The sequence below is a fragment of the Sitophilus oryzae genome, unplaced genomic scaffold, assembly GCF_002938485.1.
Source record: "Sitophilus oryzae breed Bouriz unplaced genomic scaffold, Soryzae_2.0 scaffold_1532_pilon_pilon, whole genome shotgun sequence".
NCBI classification, from domain to species: domain Eukaryota; kingdom Metazoa; phylum Arthropoda; class Insecta; order Coleoptera; family Curculionidae; genus Sitophilus; species Sitophilus oryzae.
The window spans coordinates 411,678-436,109 of NW_022146206.1; the positions used below are offsets into that span (position 1 = coordinate 411,678).

Genomic DNA, 24,432 nt, shown 5'->3' on the forward strand with positions numbered 1-24,432 from the left:
CAACGGTCTAAGCCACTCGAAGAAATTTCTCAGAACTTACGATCCAGAAGAATCAAACATTTTTCTTAATTTGAGTAAGAACAAGCTTCAAATTGCCACGGGGTTTCTTATAGGATACTGATGTCTTCTCAAAGAACACCTCAGTAGATTGAAGCTGAGAAACAACGGCGAATGCAGATTCTGTGGGGAAAATGGGGAAACACCAGAACACCTCATCACTGAGTGCGCCGAGACGACAAACGTTCGTGTCATAAACTTAAGAGCTAGCCTCTGTGGAGCCGTCCCAGATACTGACTTTTGTCAAAGTTCTGAGACTGTTTGATGAGTTATAACTCAAGAAAGAGGAACACATAATAGATCTAAAGACGAGAGGAGATGTACCTCCTGAAACTTTAAACATTTGTTGTCCCTTAGGCAAATTTGTTTAAGGAAAATACCGCTGACAAATTGATTTTCTTCTAGTGGCGAAATACCTAGAAGACTTTTTTGAAGAACTTTTCAATTCTCTGAAAATGTAGGTCTCTCGAGTGTTATTTCGAATAACTAGTGCTATATAATTCATGGGGAAAGAACTAAAACTAAAGAAACACAGATTTTCCATTGAAAAGGCTTCATTTTAGCCAAAAGGAAGTTTATACGCAATAAACTTAAAATTTTACTTTACTTTCTATAAGCAGGAAAATATAATAGGAGTAAATCTTGAAACATGGCGTTTTGCCTAATATTTGGATATGAAAACGCAAATATTGTCTTGATGTCATAAAGACAAACACACTGACTATCCGAGTGACATTTCTATGGCTTTATTACGACGAGCTCTTAGATTTACCTTCCTCTGTTTACCGTAGACGAACCTAGTGTGTCTGCAAGCTACATTGTCCTAGATCCGCCTTGACTGTCTTTGGAACAAATTTTGTAACAGAAAAGAGACGTATTAAGTGAGGAAATTCACATTAGATATGCCGCGCCATCACCGTCAAATCCGCCACACTATAAAAAAGTGATACATTTACGATAAGCAAACATCCACGAAAAGTTTTATTGCCCTGTTTATAGAACTTTTCTCTGCGGCAATTTGAAAGGTATATTATTGAATATCGCATCAATTCCCTTATCGCGTTTTTATCAGTCAATTTGTCGTAATAGGCTTTGTCGGCAAACGGAAAACCTCCACATAATGCCCGCTTATTTTATTTTATGTATGTGTGTGAAATAGGCGAGCTTAAATAAATTAGGATAATCTGGGTAATTATTGGAAACTATTATTTTCAACTTGTATTATTTCAGCACTTGACTTTCTAAATATTTTAATTAATTTTAATATATCGGTATCTCAGAAAAATAAGTATACATAGAGACGACCTAATACATGAATAATCATGGGTTTGCAGTAATTTGCATTATTATTATATTTGTTGATTTACTTCTTGGGATACTTTTTTTTCTTGAGGTGCCTCTTCTCAACGAAGATTGGCGATAACCACAGCGAATTCTTCTCGTCTTTTTGCTGCTCTGATGAGTGTTTTGACATTCATTCCTGTCCAATAGTCCAATCCCTTATGTTTCTCATTCACGTCATCAGCTATCTTCTGCCTGGACCTCGCTTTCCTTCAATTTTACCTTTGATGATAAGGTAAAATTGGAAATTGGGGTAAAAACAAAACAAATATTCCACTACAGTAGGTATCCAGTTATTAATATGAACGGAAACTTCGACATCATGTTGTACAGATAAAAATAAGTAAAAAAGTTCGTATAAATGTATGTCCTAAAATGTTTAGTTTCGGGGATACAGGGTGTAGAAGTTTCATTTTTATTTCGATTTATTCTAAATCATTTTTGAAGTAACGTCAATATTTGGATGAAAATTGGTGACTAGGTGTTTTTGACATGAGAAATTTGATTCTGATATCAATATGACTCCTATTAGGGGACTCCTATAATAGGGGACGCTACCTACATGTGTTTTAACTGTTTTGAAGAGAAATAACTTTTCGTCCGTACCTGTATAAAACTACTGAGTGAAAAAATATACATTTCCGTGATTTTCTTCGTAAAATAAACGTGATGGGTACATAATTATTTGACTGAAATAATAAATTTGTGAACTTTTTGTTTTTTTAAATTAATCATAAATTTCACTACGAAAAAATGATGATAAAACAGTTTCTGTTGAACTTTTGGCACAAAAACATTTCAAATTTATGATTTCAGTCTAATAACTATTTAGTCAACATGTTTAATTTATGTCAATGATGACAGGTATTGATAATTTCGATTCAAAATATCTCGAGAACGATTTCTCATGGCGATTTTTACCAAGAGACTTTTTTTACGTAAAATAGGTTGTAAATGTATATTTTTTTACTCAGTACTTTTATACAGGTACGGACAAGAAGTTATTACTCTTCAAACCAGTTAGAAAATATATAGGTGGCGCTCTCTATAAGTAGGAGTCATATTGACATCAAAAATCAAATTTCTCGTGTCAAAAAACTCGTAGACACCAATTTTCATTCAAATATTGACGATACTTCAAAAAATACTTGGAAAAAATCGAAATAAAAATGAAATTTCTACACCCTGTATCTCCGAAACTAAGCATTTTCGGACATACCTTTATACGAACTTCTTATTGGTCGGTGAAAAGATGCGTAAATCGTATTTTTAATTAACTATCTCAATTTTTTCAAATGGAATGAGAGTGGCTCATTAACATATTTGGAAAAAGCATTTTTTTGCCAATCATAATTAACAAATAATAATATGACAACCACTCATAAAACGTAACAATTCAGGTATTCTCAGTGGCCATATCATGCTTGGCTGCACCCTGCACCCAATTTGCTCAGCTCTAGTATTTTTTTCATATCCTTATAATTTGAAGATAATCTGATGGTTATTAACGCCACAAATTTTACGAATTAAAATTCAGTAGTTATAATATGCAATAGAAAATTATAATTCTAATTAATTATTTTTTTATGTAAAAATAGCTGATATTTTTCTTTTATTAAAATAATCAAGATTGAGCCTGTTATTGATTGACCCATGAAAGTTTAAAAAACAAATTAATAACTAAAATTTTTTGCCCAAAGGAATAATTATAAATGATGTGTTTGCGAATTTTTCACCTTTTGCGTAATAACTCAGCTTCTTAGCCTGTTTTAGATTTAATATAAGGTCAGTAATGTTAACGACACTTGTCTTCTGCCCACTGAATTAGGATTACAACCCACACAAAACGTTCAGAGGATCGTTCAACGGTATTACCATAATAATGATGTAAAGAGGTTAGACTCATTATTTTAATACTTGTCTAACATAACGTATAATGAATTCAAAATGATTTCAAATATAAATATGCAAAAGTTTAAGCAATATATTTATCATTTGAATAATACTGCATAATTATTATTAAATGGTAAATACACAAAATTTATTAATAAATAGTCAGCTTATCAGCTACTGAAAACTTTAGTAAAATAACAAAATTTTGACTAATAAGATTTGAGAAAAAGTGGAATAATTCCACTGCTTTTAATATAATATGATAATATTGTTTATATCCGTCATTTCTGTAGCTATGGAATAATAGATAACACGGTAATAGACTTTTAGATTTTTCTGTCATAACAGATTTGACTATGAATGCTATTTTATTAATATTGTTATATATTGAAATTAAGAAAATTTATTAATTATATATTAATATTTCTTCCATAAAGTCGCTTTGACAAAAAACATTTACTTAATTTATTACAAAAGAATGTATTTAAGTTGGCGAGTCCCGATATCGAGTCAAGAAATACCTAAAGCAAACTTGTTCGTTTTATCTTTTCCGCTCTAATATATTATTTAAATATTTCTAAAATTGACGGCAACAGGCCATCCTTTTAAGTACATTTTAATATTCCGTTTCCTTTAGAGTAAGGAGGTGTAAAAATATCTATATATCAAATTATCGATATTAACAAACATCGATAATTCTTATCTATATTTCATATCAATTAAACTTTTAGTTATGTAATCGAGGGCGCGATTTTTAAATTCATTGTTGCCAACCATGGACATATTCGGCGCCGCGCCGTGCTGACTAAGTGAAATTTAAATTTCGCGCTGGGGAATCAGGTGGTAGCTCTGCTGTAAAAAATGTCAAGTTGCCGCATTTATTTAGTGCCTGGCATTATCATTCGTTTTGTATTATGAGTTTTTGGTGTAAATAAATAGTGTTGTGATACTTTAAGCTTGAAAATGTTTACTAGCAGACCTTGCAGTCGAACATTGTTCTTTTTAGAACCTCTTTTAGTGCGAAGTGTACAAGATTAAAAGAAGAGCTTAAGAGTCCTAAAAAACTCAGCGTTTTTGACTAGTGGTTTCAATTATAATTTATATTTAAAATAAAAAAAATACAATTAAAATTAATAGAATATCCTAGCAACAGCTTGCGGTAGTTAGTCGTATCTATAGAGAAATCCTAATAATCAACTTATAAAAGAGTAAACTTTTCATTTCTAACCACAATATTTCTCTTGACGGCTGATAATCAAAGACTAAAATGACATTCCTCGCAAATTTTGAGGTATAATTAGTGGCAAAAGTTAAAAAGCTTCATTCAGAACCTCGCAATTAGTGGAATAAATTAGTGGTTTCAATTACACTTTATACCTTTTAGTTGACGATCATTCACAATGTTTAAAAAACACAATTAAAATTAATAGATTATCCTAGCAGCCATGATAAAAGAAAACAAGGTATGATACATAGATAAAAGAAAATAATCTTCTATTAAGATAGATATGAAACTTAATAGTAAAATTTTGGTCAAAGCGCTCCTCCGTGTTCTTAGTAGAGACTACGTTTAACCCAGCGCCTTCGCCTTTTCTGCTGTAAATATATTTTATGTTTATATTTGATTTCAAAGGATTTAGTTTTATTAAGTTACACTGATATATTAGTATATCAGAGTAACTTTAAAAAAACATAAGAATATATATATATATTTTACAGTTTATTAAATATAAATTTTGACTACAAGGTAGAAAGTAAATCACAATATTTGATAAAACTTATAAGTATACCATTTTTACAGTTAATAAATAATAAAACTATTTCTGACTATGATATTTAAAATTTAGATAGATAGAATATTAAAAAACACCGGTATTTGTAGACGCAAGCCCAAATTCAATAAAAATCAAAATTTTTCCTGCGAAAATCGGGCTTTTTTCACAGAAAAGGTATTTTTTGATTTATCAACAATCATTGTCAAGTGACAATATACAGGGTGTTTTCTAATTAGTCTAAAAAATTGTGGTGTGATTCCTCATGTGTTCTTAAAACACTTTTTATATAACCATTGGGTCTAAATTACTTCCTTTCTGATCTTCAGGGTGTTAAAAATTAAAATAAAAATCGATATTTTGCATAACATAAATGGTACACTACTGCTTTTTTAAAGAAAATATATTTTTTTCTTGACTGGCCATCCTTTTTCAACAAAATTGATCTTTTGAGTTTTTCTTGTTCATCAAACAAACAACCTGTATATGCATATCACAGGCAACCAAATAAACTAGTAACCTCTAAAAATTATTTTACCTACCACTAGCGACATACCGTGTTTTTAGTGAGTACTAAATTATTTTATCACAATTTCACCATATAAGTTTCCAGGCAATGGTATGATATTGCGCAGGTTTGTCACTACGTCACAGGTGAGAAACCGAACCATTAGTCGGCAAGCTCTGCGCGCCAATTTCAAATTGTCAAACAGATGATACAATAAATGTGAAAATAATTTTTCAAATGTCAAGCTCGATGATTTGATACAATTTGATATAACTTTTGGAGTTATGTCCCCTATTTTAGGTCTTTTTTATTAGTGGCAATTGAACAATATGGATATTTTTTTGTATGGCATATGACGTCACAAGTGATATGCGCAAACTGAACGAAATTGGGGCCGCTATCAATCATACCTTGTTTTCTTTGTATCATGCCTAGCAATAGCTTGCGTTAGTCAGTTGTATCCATAGAGAAAGCTTAATATTTAGCTTATAAAACAATCAACTTTTGATTTCTAACCACAATTTCTCTAGACGAAAGATTAATCTAAGGCCAAAATGACATTTCTCGCAAATTTTGAAGTATAATTAGTGGAAAAGAAGGTGCCCGGTGGCGTAGCGGTACAGGCTCTCGTCTACCTATCTCAGGGTGTGGGTTCGATACCCACACCCGGCATTTCATCAGCCGACTATTTTTATTAAAATAAAAATAGTTTGGGTACCTAGGTCGACTCAGCCTTAAATGAGTACTTGGGATTCACAATCCTGAGGTAATAATAGGCGGTTGAAGCGTAGTGCTAGTCACATTACCTTCCTTGTGTACCGAATGGCTCTAGTATAGCAAGCTGTACCTTGCTACTTCCAAGGCGTCAAACGCTATATACGGGAGCTATTATTATATTAGTGGAAAAGTTGAAGTATAATTAATTAGTTAAAAGTTTGTCAACTTTTTCTACTAATTGAAAAAGACTACCATTAATTTTGACGTTCTGAATGCTTACATTGAATTAAAGGAACAAACTGCTACGCTAATTGAAACAACTAATTTATTCCACTAATTGCCAGGTTCAGAAGGAAGCTTTAAAATGAAAAAATACAATTACAATTAATATAGAATATTCTAATTACTTTTTTATGGGCCTATTCATTTGCGTACCGCTAACACTTACATCAAAACATTGTGTTTCGATATAATTTTTAAATACCGGTATTAAAAATATCGATACTTTTTTTAAATGCCATCATTCCTATACTCAACGGCAATTCGAAAAACCGGGACCTTTATCAAGACTATCTATTTTTAAGCGGGCTCATATGCGTTTCTAAGAATTTCTCCGGTTTTATTTTTAAAGCGTCCAAAACGTCTGGAGATAATTCACTAATGATATAATAGGACCCCTTTTTTACACCGGTCCTGTAATAAAAGGCGTAAAAAGTTCTAAAAGTCGCTGTGTCTAATAATACTAAAAAGGGAGAATAGCTCGATGTGAGGTGCGGAGGTGCCAATTTGGGGCAATAAACCATAAAAAATCCATTATTTTTATGGTACAAAAATATTAAGCTCTAAAATGTTGTTAGAAAAGAGTTTTACTACATCGTACGTGTCATACACATTGTTGTGTTTTTAATTATTAAAATTTTTTGTTCTGTTGATTTTAATTATCTACGGTTCATATCAAATAGACTTTTAGTTACGTCATCGAAGGCGCAATTTTTAAATTAATTGTTGCCAACCATTGACATATTCGGCGCTGTGCTGACTAAGTGGAATTCAAATTTCCCGCTGGGGATTCAGATGGCAGTTCTGCTGTAAAAAATGTCAAGTTGTCAACATTTGTCAACAAAAAATGTCAACATTTATTTATTTATTTCCTGACATTGTCATTCGTCATTCGTTTTGACACATTAGTTTTTTATTATCAGTTTTTAGTTTAAATCGAGGTTTACATAAATAGTGTTGCGATACTTCAAGCTTAAAAATGTTTACTAGCAGACCTTGCAGTCGAACATTAGCTGCTGTTATGTTATAACATTTTTTAGTGCAAAGTGTACAGGGTGTCCCATTTTGGTTGAAATCATACGGTATCTCCGTTATTAGTAAAGATAGGATTATGTGGTTTGCACAAACCTGTGCCACTTTTTTGTCAAACGGAAGATTCTGTCAACAAAATTTTCATAGCCCTCTTCGCTTCTGAGCTACAGGGTCTTTTCGAAAATTTTGCAATTTGTGACAGGCCCCGTATCTCCGTTTTTATGGATGATATCGAAAAGATGAAAACTGATTCTTGTAGAACTTTTTACATAGAATACAGCGGCGTAGTCTATTTTTCTGCGAAAAAAATATTTTTGAAAATATGAACTAAACTTACGTTTTTTTAAATGGAACACCCTGTACATTTATAAATTATATGATCCGCCTTGCTATGAGCTTCTCAAAAATATATATCACTTTATATTTATTTTCACTATTTACTGCAATATTTAAAATATATTATTTTCTTATTAGTAGGCCGTGACGAATAACAAAAAATCAAAATGGTATTTACTAAAATAGTCATACACTTATTAAAATGTTGTTTGGAATTGATATATTTTACTTTTGAACTGTAACCACTCAATCTCTGAATATATTTTTCTTTTTTTTAACGGAATTTATTATAAGGGGATGGGTTTGCAAATATCTAAAAGCTTGCATTAATAGCTTGTATTATTAAAGAATTTTCCGGGTGTTCGACATTGTGTTCGTTGCCACGATATATTTCAAAAATCCCTAAAATCAGAAATCGAGAATCGAGTCCATTGGTTCTAATTGTTCATTGATTTGAGAAATAATAATTTAACAAAATTCTAATATTTTCGTTGCAAGTTAAATTGTGAGTAGGGGTTCCATCTTGATGAAAGTATATTTCACGCGAGGGGTGTCTCACTATTGGAATTACTTGTACATTTTCTTGGCAGTCGCCGGCAGTCATTGGCAGTCTTGCGGCAGTCGCTTATAATAATTACATGGCAGTCATAGGCAGTCTTCTTCGCAGTCATTGGCAGTCGCTTGGCAACAAAATTATATTTTGGCAGTACATGTACATTTTTTACCCAAGTGAGACACCCCTCGATTTCACGTAAATTAGCTAAAGGTATATTTAAAAGTTCCGATACGATCCGTTCCAATCCGATCCAAGATTTACAAATAGCGGTAGAAAGTTAAGTTTCCCTAGTATATAAAGAATTTATTAGTGGCTCTCCAAATAAAACAAGAGCAGTTTTAACAATTCTTTAGTTTCTTATATTATCAATCATGGCCTACTAATAAATATGACCTTTTAATATATTTTTTTAAATATTGCAGTAAATTTTGAAAATAAATATAGAGTGATACATATTTTTGAGAAGCTTATGGCAAGCCAGATCATATAATTTATAAATATACAGGGTGTTCCGTTTAAGAAAACTTAAAAATAAACAGTTTTCATCTTCTCGATACCTTTAACAATAACAGAGATACAGGGGGTGTCCCAAATAGCAAAATTTTCAAAAAGACCCTGTAGCTCAGAAACGAAGAGGGCTATGAAAATTTTGTTTACGGCATCTCTTGTTTGAGAAAAAAGTGGCACCGGTTTGTGCAAACCGCACCCTTCTACCTTCACGAATAACGGAGATACCGTATGATTTCAACCAAAATGGGACACCCTGTACAAGATATCTTAATAGCCGTAAAAAAGTCATCGCAACTTTATTAGAATATTTTGAACGGGAAAGCGGTAGTAATGGTTCTTTATATCTCTTAAGTGCTGTTAAGAAAGTGAGTTTTGTTGATGTTAATAATAACTGTTTATATATTTATAATCAATTTATTTTTGTTTCTTAAAATATTTGGATTAAAAGAAAATATGGAAAAGTGGGCAACGCTATGTCTGTCAAGCTTAATCACGTGACTAAACGTTTATTTGGTATGAACTGTAGTGTTTTTTAATACATTTGCACCACAAAAGTATCTACATATATAAAATGCTAATGTTTATCTGTGTCGTCTCTACTGAAGTAACGACTTACTCTAGAAAGTTGCTTTTTTTACTAAAAGATAGCTAATTGGCTCTTCTAAAAACTGTCGTCACCGGATTTTTTGTTTTTCATTTAATTAAAAAAAATAAAAAGTATTTTTTTCCTGATGTCGTGGCGGATGCGCCAGGTTTCAACTAGTATCAAATAATTTCTCAGATACACCAAACATATAACAAATTACAGACAATTAGACATTTATGAGTGTAATGAAACAAATAAATGTAAAGATAGAATAAACAGAGATAATTCTTTCTAGTTTTCTTTTCCTACTGTTCTACTTTCCAATAATTTATTGTTTAATCTGGTTTGTAATTGTCTCTATATATTGTTTTCTGCAATATATCACATACATCATCAATCAATAAAACAGTTAAAAATAATCATTTGTTCATATTTCAGAAATAAAAAGAGAATCAACATCTAAATATTTTGTCTATTAAAATATAATAAATTTAATGTGGTTATGGGTCCAATATAATATACTCTGTCCAACGAAAGGTTCGATAAAAGTGACGGTTCTATCTGTAATTTTAATTAACAGGTAAATTGTATTTTCTGTCATTTTTTGGATATCGTATTTCGAAATCTTGACTATAAGTAGAAGTAGTATTGTATTAATGTATTCATCAACCAGCCACTAAAATCCACTACTGGACGTAGGCCTCCCTCGTTTGCTTCCATAACTCCCTATATTGCAATTTGCATTCAGTTACTGTGAACTGTGAATACATCTTAAGTCATATGTTGCAATGAAATGCATCATATCTTGGTCTCCATTCTATAATGTTCTTCGTCCATCGATCTGCGTTTAGCCTTGCAATGTACCCTGGCTTATTCCATTTAAAAGTTGTTATTTCGTCTATGGTCTCCATGACTTTTCTTCTGTCTCCCCCCCGTACTTTGATATTCGGTACTTTGTCTCTCAGAGATAGGTAGCCCCAATAGTTCAGTCATTGGGGATCAAAAAAGGGGCCTGCTTGGAAAAAAGTCCGGAAGTTTTGAAACTTTGCATGTTTATAGGTTTTGGGGTCCCTAACTAAAATCCATAAAATGCACATTCCCAGACTTGCCGCCGGCGCCGCCATCTTGCCAAGATGGCGCCCAAAATCGGTATTTTGTGAATATCTCAAAAACTATGCGTTTTTCGCGAAAATTTAAGGAGAGCAAAATTAAAGAGAATAAAATTTCCTATAAAAAAGGTTTTATGAAAATTTTCGCTGAAGTCAACCGTTTAGGCACAAAATCCCTGGAAATTTTACAATTTTGAGTAAATTATGATATATTATGTATAGTCGATTTTTCGAAATCAAATGTACCGATTAGGGTTCACTAAAACTAGTTTTAGTTTAGTTTCTTCAATTTTGTCATGAAACAGTGGCAATCATTAATTCGCTCATTAATTTATGAATAATTAATTGTCGTGCTGGACAGCATTCATTGCGAAACTTACCACCAGGTTCAGCATTGGTCTGGTTGTACCACCAAGATGCCGTAGAATGGGGTCAATCACAACGCTGCTCCAAAATCCCTGTTGGCATTTTTATCCTGTAGATGCAAAACCAACAACTATGGTAAAGCCTGCATATGCCAGAAAAGCAGGATTAAAATGTTCAATGATTTGTGCATACTGCAATGGGAAATCCTGTGACAACGTCACTGAAGTGTCACTCGACGAATCCGATGAAGAGGAGTTGGACTTGCCTGTGGCGGCTGAAGATGAAGAGTTGGACGTATTGAGAGACCACCCTGATGAGCCCAGCACAGCAGACAGGATCGACTTTGACATCAATGAGCCAGATCCATCGGGGTTGTGCAGATAAGTTAAAGTTTTTAATTTATCTAGTGGAGCAGGCCTCCGGGGAGACCACGGTAAAATAAACGCGCCATATACTTTACCTCTTGGGTGGTGTTGAAACAAGTACACATTTTCAATAATTAAAATTAATTATTCATAAATTAATGAGCGAATTAATGATACGCCACTGTTATGATACACCACAGATTGCTGTTTTATGACAAAATTGAAGAAACTAAACTAAAACTAGTTTTAGTGAACCCTAATCGACATTTGATTTCGAAAAATCGACTATACATAATATATCATATTTTACGCAAATTGTAAAATTTCCAGGGATTTTGTGCCTAAACGGTTGACTTTAGCGGAAATTTTCATAAAAGCTTTATTATAGGAAATTTTATTCTCTTTAATTTTGATCTCCTCAAATTTTCGCGAAAAATGTATATTTTTTGAGATATTCACAAAATACCGATTTTGGCCGCGCCGGCGGCAACTCTGGAAATGTGCATTTTATGGATTTTAAGTTAGGGACCCCAAAACCTATAAACCTGCAAAGTTGCAAAACTTCCGGACTTTTTTCCAAGCAAAAATCCCCAATGACTGAACTACAAGCCCCAACATTGTTCTTTCCATTGCTCTTTGTGTTATTCTGATTGATTTTGCTTACTGTTTTCTTGGTTGATGTTAGGGTATCCGTACCATACTTTATATTTAAAATTACAGGTATGTCAGTTAAAAACAACGCTTATTAAATTATACTTTTCTAGGTATGCCTTTGCATCGACAATTTTAATACTAATAAATATCTACTATCTACTTACAACTACAGCCACCAATAATAATAAAAAGGAATTAGTTAGACGAGCAAAGGCTAGGTGCTAATTTAGAACAATAAAATGTAGATTTAATGGTCGAGACGGTCGACCAGCGTTCAGGCTTCCAACGGCTTTAAATTAACTCAAGTCCAGATATTGCTTAAATTGGACGTAAATTAGTGCAGGCATGTGGGCTTAATAACTGGATGTTTTTCGATACGTCTGTGTTCGTAATTTACTAATCGATTGGTTCCAGTAATATACAATTTCTCTCATCTCGTGTTAGAGGTAATACTTGTACCTCAGGAATAATATTATAACCTCTGTGCATACTGTAAAGATAAAAGTATCTTCAATCTTGCTACCAGTCTCTTCTAAAAAGTTTCCGACCTCTGTATATGAAATAATTCATGCAACAAAATTTGTGCAGTTAAGTTTCATTCAGAACCTCGCAATTAGTGAAATTAATTAGTGGTTTCAATTAGCGTAGAAGTTTGTTCCTTTAATTTCAAATTTCAGAAAGACAAAATTAGTGGTAGACATTTTCAATTAGTAGAAAGTTATCAAACTTTTAATTTTTCCATTATTTATACTTCAAAATTTGCGAGAAATGTTATTTTGGTCTTTGATTCTTCCGTCAAGAAAAATTGTGGTTAGAAATCAAAAGTTGCTTGTTTTGTAAGCTAAATATTAGGGTTTCTCTATGGATACAACTGACTAATGCAAGCTGTTGCTAAGATATTGTAATAATTTTAATTGTGTTTTTTAAACATTGCGAATGATCGCAAACTAAAGTTTCATTCAGAACGTCGCAATTAGTGGAACAGATAGAGTAGATGACTTCATTAAACAATATCTGCGCATTGGGCATCTTTTGAAGACAGCAGCTGAGATATCTGCCAAATTGGATACTTAACATAGAGAAGAATAGAAATACTTAGTTTTTGTTTTTTTGTACGACGTGTGAGTCGCTATAAGGGCTATTGTAGAAATGAAAAGAATTAGGTAACGATAGTAATTTTGAAATATTTTTTTCTGTAATACAGCATGCACATCAAAGACTAATTATACACTGCATGTCTTCGAGGACTCTGCATTGTCATTTGCCATGGTAAACTTTGGTAATGCAAGCTCGTGTCTTCTCCCATAAAAAATTTAGAATAGGTGAGTTACCTTTCTTATAAACAAGATTCACTCTTTTTCTTATTCCTCATTATTTAATTTAAAATCCATTATTGTTTTATTGTTTTACAGGTATGCCTGTGTATTGTGGAACTGATATATTTTATTCAAAGTCATATGTCATCGTCTTCAAAACAAAAAACATATACCTATTTCAGCTCTTCAATGAGGAAGTTCCTTTGCTATAATAAAACAAGTGTATTCTTACAAAGTATCATCATCATAAACAGCGGGATACTTATTTAACTTTCGGCACTATATATTTGAGGAACGGGGGTTATACCTTTTCTAGGCACTGTAAACCAGAATTCTTCGGGTATTTTATTGCTTTATGATGAAACCTTTTTTTAGTTTTTATAGAATCCTTGCGTATTGTTACAAAGAGACCAAAAAATAAAAAATATATATATCTTTTCGAATAGAATATTAAGACCACAGAGTAAACTGCTACTAATATAAACACCTACTAAAATATAGTTTGACTAATTAACAATTCTGACTCGAACGATAATTTAGGCTTAGGAACGATGATCTTTGATCTAGTGCCCATTTAAATTGAATATATGTTGTCTTATAATATAATTATATAATTTAATTCCTTTCACCTACTAATGAAAAATAATTTCATGAGACTGATATAGATATGATTATTTTCTTCAACCGAGTTATTTTTTTGTGTTAATTCCTTGGACAAAAAAACAGGATAAATTTTGCTTGTAATCTGCTTTTTTCTATAAGAGTGTGAACATTAATAGGAATAAATACCAAAGATTGGAATAACATAAATGAACTGGAAAAACATTCCAAATACGCTTCCATCGGTTTTGGGAAATCTGTCCAACTGGCAACTGTCTTACTGGCTTCCGACCATTTTATGTTATAGTGCTTGGACCACACATGATTTGCAATGCCCGATTTCATTGTGTCACATCTTTGCATATGTTTTTTATGTTCGTCAAGCCGTACATGTACTATAGAGGACGTTTTGTCTCTCCAATATACGATTCACCGCACTCCCAAGATACCTGGTAGATGCACTCTTTCTCTTGTTTTGATGATTCCGGTTTTGTTTTTGTTAGAACAGTTCTGGATATAAAAACATTTTTGATTTTATATTGCTTGGCTATTCGCCTTATCTTCTCCGATGTTCCTTTCACATATGGAATCGTCAAGAGAGAGAGAGAGAGAGAGAGAGAGAGAGCATCCTCCTTAGACTGACGCACTAATGAGTCAGACTTGCAATTGGATATAATATTGTCCAGGGTTTTTGTAGAGTAACCATTCTGAAGCAAATCGGTTTTAATATTACTTAGTTCAGAATTCAGAGGTTCTTGGTCACTGCATATTGCTCGATGACATAATGTTTTAACTATATACACAAATTACCTATAACTATATATGCCTCTTTTGGTTGCTTCAGAATGGTTCGACTGAGAATTTAAATATTGTCCCGTATGTGTGGGTTTTGTATAAACAGCAGTGCTTATGGATCCATCCCTTCTACTGACAAGAACATCCAGAAATGGTAGACAGAAGTTTTTATCTTTCTCAATCGTGAATCTGATTGAGTTAATTCGTGAGCTAAGATGATCGAGAAAGGAATCCAACTGTCTATTGGTTTTATTCCAGATTATAAAAATATCGTCAACATATACGATATTTTAGTTTGGTTTGGTTTGGAATATTAATAATATTAGTTAATACAGATCATTGTCTACCACATTCAAAGTATTGTTCCTATTTGGTCTTTAAACTTTAGAGATATGATCAATTTAAAATACAGTGAAAGCAGTTTCAGTTTCCGACAATCTATAAGAACGACGTCCATTGCAAATACTACCAATGCTTAAAAAATATATTCTGTAAACTTTGATACTATTAGCTTTTATATGATGACAAATATTTTCTATATAAAAAAATCATAGCATAAAAGTTATGAAGATATAAAATAATTTTTCGACTCAAATGGCAATTCAAAAAAGTAGATTAAATGAATGAAAAATGAAAGTAGTCCACCATGTAAGTCATCTGGTTTCAGTAGACGATATTTGTACCAAGCAATGGTATCATCGTGCTGAAATATCTGCTGTCATAAACAATAAAAATCGAATAAAATTGCACGGGTAAGCGTCAACCGTAACATGTTATTAATTTCTATTTACAAACTGTACACAGGACATAACTCAGCAAAATTTCAAACACGTAAATTTCGATATTTTTTCGACTTTCGACCAAACAAAATACCTACCTAACGATTTAAATTTAATAAACAAATATGGTATAGCTTGTTAAGTATCAAATTGTTCATTTTAAATTAACCATCATTTTATATTCTATTCTAGAAATGTTCATTATCTTTACAGTAACAGCCAAGTAAATAATGATTGAAATTAACTAGATATGCACTTATACGAAATCATATCTAAACAAATGAAAATTTCCTTTGATTCTGCCGCTATTTATCTTTTTCATTTCAAGCGGTGCAAACAATGATTGGAATTAGAGACAAATATGCACTTCCATATACAGGGTGGTACGATTTGTATTCGGGAAACTTCGGCTGCATATTCTGTAGGTAAAAATACGTATAATAAAAAAGTTCGTATAAATGTATGACGTAAAATTCTTCGTTTTGGAGATACAGGTTGTGGAAGTTTCATTTGTACATCGATTTTTTCTAAATAATTTCTGAACTAAGTTGGATGAAAATTGGTGTCTGGGAGTTTTTTGACATGGGAAGTGGGAATTTGATCTGAATATGACTCCTACTTGTAGGGGGCACCACCTACTATTTTTTAACTAGTTTGAATAGTAATAACTTTTCGTCCGTACCTGTATAAAACTACCGAGTGAAAAAATATACCTACATTTCCGCCATTTTTTACTCAAAAAAGGTCCCTTGGTAAAAATCACTACGACTAATTGTTCTTGAGATATTTGGAATCGAAATAATCAATACATGCCATCATTGACAATGATGTTGATAAGATAGTTATTAGACTGAAATCATCTGAAATATGAAATGTTTTTGTGCCAAAGGTTCAACAGAAACTGTTTCATCATATTTCCTTCTAGAAAAAATTATGATTAATAGAAAAATAAAAAGTTACCAAATTTATCATTTCAGTCAAATATTTATTTTTGTGAATGATGACAGGGAACGGTCACTATCGTAGCGATTTTTATCAAGAGACCTTTTTTTTAGAGAAAAAAAGTGGCGGAAATGTTAATTTTTTCACCCAGTAGTTATATACAGGTACGGACGAAAAGTTATTATTTTTTAAATGAGTTAAAAATATGTAGGGGTAGCGTCCCCTACAAGTAGGAGTAACATTGACAAAATTTTCAGGTAAAAAAACATCCAGAAAATAATTTTCATCCAAATATCGACATTGGTTGAGAAATTATTTTGAAAAAATCGAAATAAAAAACCTACACCCTATATCTTCGAAATAAAGCATTTTAGGACATACATTTATACAAACTTTTTTACTTATTTTTATATGCAGAATATGCTGCCGCATTTTCCCGAATACAATTCGGACCATCCTGTATATCTATTCTCTGTAGCACCTTCAGGATGTGCACAGAAAAATAACTGATACCTGTTTAAGTGTGTTTATCATCTAAAAAATACGAGGCACTCGTACAAAATGGATTTGTTATGTTTTTCGTACTGGAGTGGCCTAGGTTTGTTTTTCTTCGCGTTCGGCAAATACACCTCGAGAAAAAAAAACGTGTAGAGTTAACTTTGCCGTCGGCAGAGCCCGGCCATACATCATTCCTTAATATATTTTAAATATTTATACAACAAATACTCGGCGCGGTGAGTTTATTTTCTTTTTTCGCTGTCGATCTTATTCCTGCCCGCTTAATTTATGTTTTAAGATAATCCGAAATCACACAGGAACCCATATAAATTGAATATTTCAACTATATAAAGCTGGGAGAAGAGAGAAGAAAGATTCTCGATATCTCTGAGTGCCGACGTAGTAAAAAATGCAGCGTTGTCGGATTCAGTATCCGTAGGTGGCAATGTGATTCTAGAAACTCGATACTTCTGTCGATAATGATACGAAAAATAATATTTATATTGGGCGACTAAACATCATTCAGGAAGGAAATGGTTAGGTTAATGGGTCATTATGTTTACGCAGTAGTCATTTAATGTATAAAATTGATAAATTTATTATATTAAATAATGTTTTAGATGATTTAGTTAAATGGTTAGTCTACCTTCTACTGGTACCGTCTATCAGTTAATGGGTCATTATGTTTACGCAGTAATGGGTAATTACGTTTACGCAGGCAATAGTAATGATATATAGGAGTATGACAGGAAGACGCGATATCCCCAAAGCTGTTTACAGAAACAGTAGAAGAAATCTTCCGTCAACTGGACTGGACTAACAATTGTTATTGTGATTTATACAAGACGATAAAATACCATTTTATCGTCGACCGAAAAGGTTAATTTTGAATGTGAATTAATTTCGATAATGCAATTTTATCGTCGTGTATAAAACAATATTTTTTTCCATAGCGAGTTACGTTTTAAAAAATATTCAGAAATTATTATTTCAAGGAATTTATTACGAGTTGAAAAAATATTGTGCTGGGTTGGCGTTGGTTTCTATGTAATTTGACAAACAAATAAAGCTGTCTCTTTAGTTGTCAGTTTTAAGTCAATATTTTTTAATTCTGTTTCGTGTCGATTGCTGATTGAATTAGAGCCAGAAATGGCTCAAAACGAAATAAGTAAATTACCAACAGATATTCAGGCTGAGGCGACAAACGCAATATCCAAACTACCTCCATTTAAATCCTTATAAGAATAACTTATGAATAGGAATACAAAAATTTTCAAAAATGGAAGCAATTAAAAAACGTTCGAAAGGAAATAAAGTTTTTTACCTATCCTCGCTGTTAAAGTATCATTTAACCTACCCTTGCGGTTGAAGTACTATTTTATCTACTATTTTTGACAGATACAAGGTAATTTTAACAGTTGCTATGGAAAAAAGTATTAAAAATACAGAAAATATTTTAACCATTTAAGATTCGCTGATGACATAGTCCTAATTGCCAATAGTCCTGAGGAACTAACACTGGAAATAGTAGAAGAATATTTATATTTGGGACAACTTATACACAGCTCGGGATCTCTACTACCAGAAATCAACAGAAGAATTAAGTCAGCATGTGGTACTTATAGAAGAACCTCAATCATATTCAAATCTAGAATGCCACTCTATCTAAAGAAGAAAACATTCGACCAATGTGTACTACCAGTGATGACCTATGCATGTGAAATTTGAACACATAAAACGGACATCATAAGGAAACTGCACAACGCTCAATGGAACGAAATATGCTGGAAATAACCAAGAGAGACCGTAAAAGAATAGAGTGGATACGACAAAAGACCCAGGTAAGAGATATAATGTCATCCACAGAGTCAAACCCCTCAAATGGCAATGGGCAGGACACCTGGCAAGAAGAACGGACAACAGATGGACCACAAAAATTACAGCATGGTACCCACGAGGAATTAAGAGATCTAGAAGAAGACCGAATCTGGTATGGAACCATGATATTCGGAAATTAGCATGGATAACTTGGGCCCGCATAGCCAATAATATACAACAATGGGCCCGACTACAAAGAGAGTAACTGAGAGTATGCTAAGCAATGCAGGTATTGTTGATAGATAGTATTGTTGATAATCACACCGACCTTAAAGACCCATTGTGTTTCTCTTTCTCTTTTATCCATCATACAGTCTATAATTCATCATATATGGGGATCTGCCTGTTGTAGGGGAGACAGGGTATTTCACATCCTCCTCGGACAACAGCTGTTGATCCTCCGAGGAGTGGACCCTTCATCGGTTGGGATTTAACTCTCGGTGTCCTTCCCAGTCTAGAAGCTTGTCTCCGGCTGAGGTACCCTTAAGGTGGAGGCTGGAGAATCTGTCTCCATTTTCTCCACCTCTTTTACTTGGTCTCTCCTTAGATCTGATACCAGTGTTGGTCCTATCTAAAAGTTGGCAAAAGAAGATCTCGTGGTTGTTTTAAACCAGGTATGTTGTATCTTTTCTACATTTATTTTAAGCTGGGCAAAATGAGACCCAATCTTGTTTTAAATTACAGAATACAAATACCGAGACAAATACCTACACACCGATGCAAGAAAGAGAAGTTTCTTTAAAAAAAAACAAAAAAAACTAAAATAACGTATACCAATATACTTTTTATAGACATTAATGCTTGCATAGAATTACGTAATTATTGTTATTAATCTTCGGCCGCGGTCACATCGGCAACGTGGCAAATCCATTCGGCCAGAACTAAAGCCGTAATGACCGTCTTTCTGGGGCCCGTGACGGACCGTCGTCATCATCGGCGGCGGTACCTATCGGCGCGGCCCTCCAGCCACATTTTCTAAGAAGGGAGTACCGGGGCAAAGCGGTACGCCGCCGCGTCGAATCGGCATCGTCTGCCCACGGCCAGGGTCGGCTCTGCAGTAATAAACGTTGATTACGCAGTTTTATTAACCATACGGGACTGATTTTATTATTGCGTCAATTTTTGAAGAATGCCGAAGAAAAATTCGATATTTATATGGGTTCCGTAATATTGTTATCCGGTAGCGTTGAAGTACCGCTTTCGCCTACTATGCTGGATATTGTCGAAAAAAAAGTTTGGGTCTATTTAGCCATAAATGAGTACTTGAGTTGAATGTGAACTCCAAATATTTATTTAAAGCTGGCAATCTGAATGTAATAATATGGGGGACTTGTCTTTAAACTTGAAACTGATGCATTTGGTCCATTTTTTTTGGCAAACAAAGAATGGCAAACAAACTGGAATCAATTTTGGCAAACAAAGAAAAATTGCTACACTTTTTGCAGAAATCTTACCGAAAAACTAGTAACTTCACTGAAAAAAAGAATCTCTCAGTCGAAATGAATATGACTTTGACCCAAAAGATTGGCGCTTTTCAATAGGGCCAAGAACGACGTTTCTTTACCCAAAGCATTAACTATCTTTTCATAAGCTTTAAAAAATTACTTTAGAGAATAGAAGAATCTATCTGTCCAGGCAAAGAAGTTCTTGCTACAAGAACAATAGTCTCTTTGATTCATGCAAAAATTCTTGATTGAAAAGGGATCATTTCTTGATTATAGACACTTTTCTTAAACCAATAGCGAATACTATTGACTCAACTAAAATTTATTTTGATCTAATAGAAGTCTATACATCATATACAGGCATATTACGAAGTATATTATTTTCTGATAAATTTAGGTTTTCCTGGTCTGTAGTAAGTAAAGTGATATTATTTTCCTCGATAGTAGTTATTTCTGCTTCTTCACTCCTTGGTATTTTTTGGGGTGGTTCATCACTCACAAATTACAAAGCAATGTTACATCACGATTTCAAAGTAAAGCAAATAAATTATTAAAATTATAAGCTTTGGTCACATTTTGAATTTTTTAATACGACGACTTGAAATTCTAAAATTTTTGTAATTATTTGCATAAAAAAATCGATACCTATATTCTTACTCTATCTATAGTCACACATGCATTATCTAAACAGGTGCATTAGGTAAATGTCTCTTACCTTCAAATATAGCAAATAAATGCTCTAATTTCCATTTTTTCAGAAACTCCTTTAAAGAATCTATATATCCTAAAATTTGTCCATAAAAACTGACAAATGCATGTTAATAACTATTACTAATTTATTATACGATATGCGTTTAAAAAGCAAATTATGCAAAATTCCAAGTGAAAAATTCCAAGCAACAAAACCCATGCGTACTATGATGTACGACTGATCGGACTGCCGACTGATTGTATATACCGTCCTTCGTAATCGTCTTTGCGTGTTGTTTATTATTTTTCATCAAAAGAGTATTTAGCTATTGGAAAAATGACCATGTTTCTTGAATGAAGTACTTCCTAGCGTATTTTTCTTATTATCTTAAAACAAAGTAACTTGCACTTGGTTGAATGAAAATAGATACAAGAGAAATTTTTGAATTTTTCAAGAGAACCAGTTTTCTTGAGTTAAGAGAGTTTTTCTTCAGGCAAAATATTTTCTTTTACGCTAAAATAAATTCTCTTGCCACTATTTTTTTTTCAAGAACGATGACGTCTTTAGTTCAAGTCTATCTTTTTTATCAGTGTTGGAAAAATGGATAAAAATCATAAAAATAGTACATCTTCATGTAAAAAATCTAGTTTTGATGATATCTGAAAAAATTGAAAAAAAAACTGTTGACCTCGCTGTTGACTGTCTTTTAGACTTGACATTTCTCTGTTATTACCACGGTCCATAACTCCAACTACATGGTTCTCAGTCGTAGTTCCGTACATTATTTTAAGTAGTATTATTCAAAAAAATAGAGAAGTTGTAATAAAAAAAAAACTCTTCATCTGGCAATGACAAACAAATAGCAGTATGTCCACAGCATCTTGCGGACATAGTTCTGTTTATTTATCTACCGCCAATGGACATACAGCGCATAGAATGTCTCAGATATTTTCGCCATTTAATTCGAATGGGCGATAAAATCCATTAAAAACGTCGTTTCTGACGTAATATTGTAACTTGAGTATATAGTTTGCTGTGCCACCTTTGATTGAAAACGTTAAAAAATTAACAAAATGCATTTTGTAAGTCTGCTTCTCATATGCAGTTCAAGTGTAGTGCTGAACAGCTTGCTATTAGATTAGAATCTTTGAGGTGGTTATCGATCTGATCCACTACGACCTTTTCAGTTCTATTGTGATACTCTTCTGATCTTTAGGTAACATTCTCCAGTCCAATCATTTTCAAAAACTGTACCAATTTGGAAACAGAAACCTTAATTTAGCTCTCTATCAATAGCATATCATCGTCTAGTACAAGGAACCGTACATTTTTGCCAGGCTGTCATAAAAGGCGACATAAAATATGTATGTTCTGTCGTTTCTTCTTCAGATTGAAGGAACCTAAACTTGGCTTTCTCCATCACTTCCATTGGCTTTAGATGCCTATTCAATTTACAATGCCCTATTAGTAGATTCACTAGAGTTTTGACTGTCTTTCTGTCTTTCCTTATCATATGTCTGACGTGAATTTTGGTGAATGTTCTACTATGAACTTTTTCGCCTGCCCTGGTGACTTTCTCCATCATTCTAAGAGATGTGTTGGCTACCCACCGTTTTTTTCTATTCTCGGACTACTTTTGCAACGCCGCAGACGGGTTCTCGGCCTATGAATGATATTTGTGAGTCTTGTTTGGCCATTTCATCTGCCTGTTCATTCAGTTTCTAATACTCGTGTCCTGGTACCCAGACTAACGCAACATTGCTACGCTCACCTATGTATGTATATAGCGCACACACAATCCCATACTAGATTAGAATTGACTTCCGTAGAACCGAGTGCCCTTAGCGCTGCTTGAAGATTGTCACCGAACTATGTGTTTGCATTGCTGCCTTATTATTTCTTCTACACAACAGTGGTTTTCGCCTGGAAAATTGTTACATTTGGCTGGTTACATTGGTTGGTACAAGCAGGCAATCTGAAGGTAGTAATAGACAGTTCAAGCGTAATGCTGAACATATACAAACCGTAGAGAGAAAAATATACAAAGTGTTGGTTCATTTAATATGGAGGAAAATACTTTAAATAAAACCATCCTCTTAAAATAATATCGGTATAATAAAGATTACAGGCAGTAATAATGTCAGCAAAAATAGGATTGTATCTTGCATCAATTGTGCAAATGTCCATCGAGAATTGTTTTGGAAAGATCTAGAACCTTATGCAAGAAGTTTTTAATAACTTTGTAAAATGCTTTTGCATTGACATAATTATACTTGGACTGCAAGACATAAATGGCTCAGATTCTCAAAGTGAGGAAGAAGATGAACTTAAAGTTGACAAAACCATAAAAGACACCCTTTTCATGGCAACATGGCCTAACCGAATACACAGAGTCGAATCTAATCAAGAAACAGACAAGGAGAATAGCTTTAACGGTTAGCTTATTGACAAAGTAGCTGACACTTTTCTTTAAAAAAATGTTGAATGGTTATCTTCATAAAACTCAAGAAATTGGAACTATATTTAACTATTAATTTAAATAACTGCAGCTTATTAGTTTATATTATTATCAACTTAGTATCTCATCTATCATTACCACAGACATTGAGGAGATTTCTTAAAATCACAATGCGTCCGACCCTGGGTATGTAATACAATAGCGACTACTCAAATAAATCTATGATATGAACGAAAATATTGATTTTGACTAAGACTAAGAGCAAATGGTAGACTTGGTAAGACTTTGCAGCAAATTTACAATATAATAATTCTAGAAGAGTAAGAAGCATATATTACAACCCAAATGGTGCAACTCAATGTTCCGTTGGTAGAATATCTAGAATTTATAATGAAATCATTATATTCCAGAATAATAATGTTACGTTAAGGTAATATCTTTAATTTGTAGGCAGTAAACCGCGATAAAAATCGAAAATCTGCGATATTTGTCCATCCCTGCCCCCATCGAAACTGACGGACGCTGCAGCGAGAGACGGCCGACGACAAAGAAGAAGGACGGAACGCAAGAAAAGAGAGGAGTCCATTATTAGAGGAGCCTTGGGCCCCCAAAGCCCGAGCGGCACCTGTGCACGGCTAATTACAAGGCGGCGGCTATCACAAAGGCGCCTCGGCATGCTTGATTATGTCCAGTTTTACCTACCTACCTACTCGGCGAGAGGGCGATGCGCGATGGTGGCGTTGGCACAGAGGCGCTGTCCCGAACGGAGAGGAAGGGAATAAATAGGGCGATTAGATGCAGTATTGAAAGTTCGCTGTAGTCACGCTGATGGTACGAATTACAAAAATTAGTTATTGAATGTTCTGTAGATTCGGATAGTCGGTTTAAAATGTCTTTCATTGTTGTCAAGACCCTTTAAACTCATGTTTCTTCTATTCTCGCCTAAACT

General features: G+C 33.3%; 1 protein-coding gene across 1 annotated transcript in view; it reads right to left on the reverse strand.

The window, feature by feature from the left end:
• Window positions 1-24,432, reverse strand: part of LOC115878810 (frizzled-10-A-like) — a 55,338-nt gene that overhangs the window by 8,368 nt on the left and 22,538 nt on the right. The window lies entirely within an intron of this gene.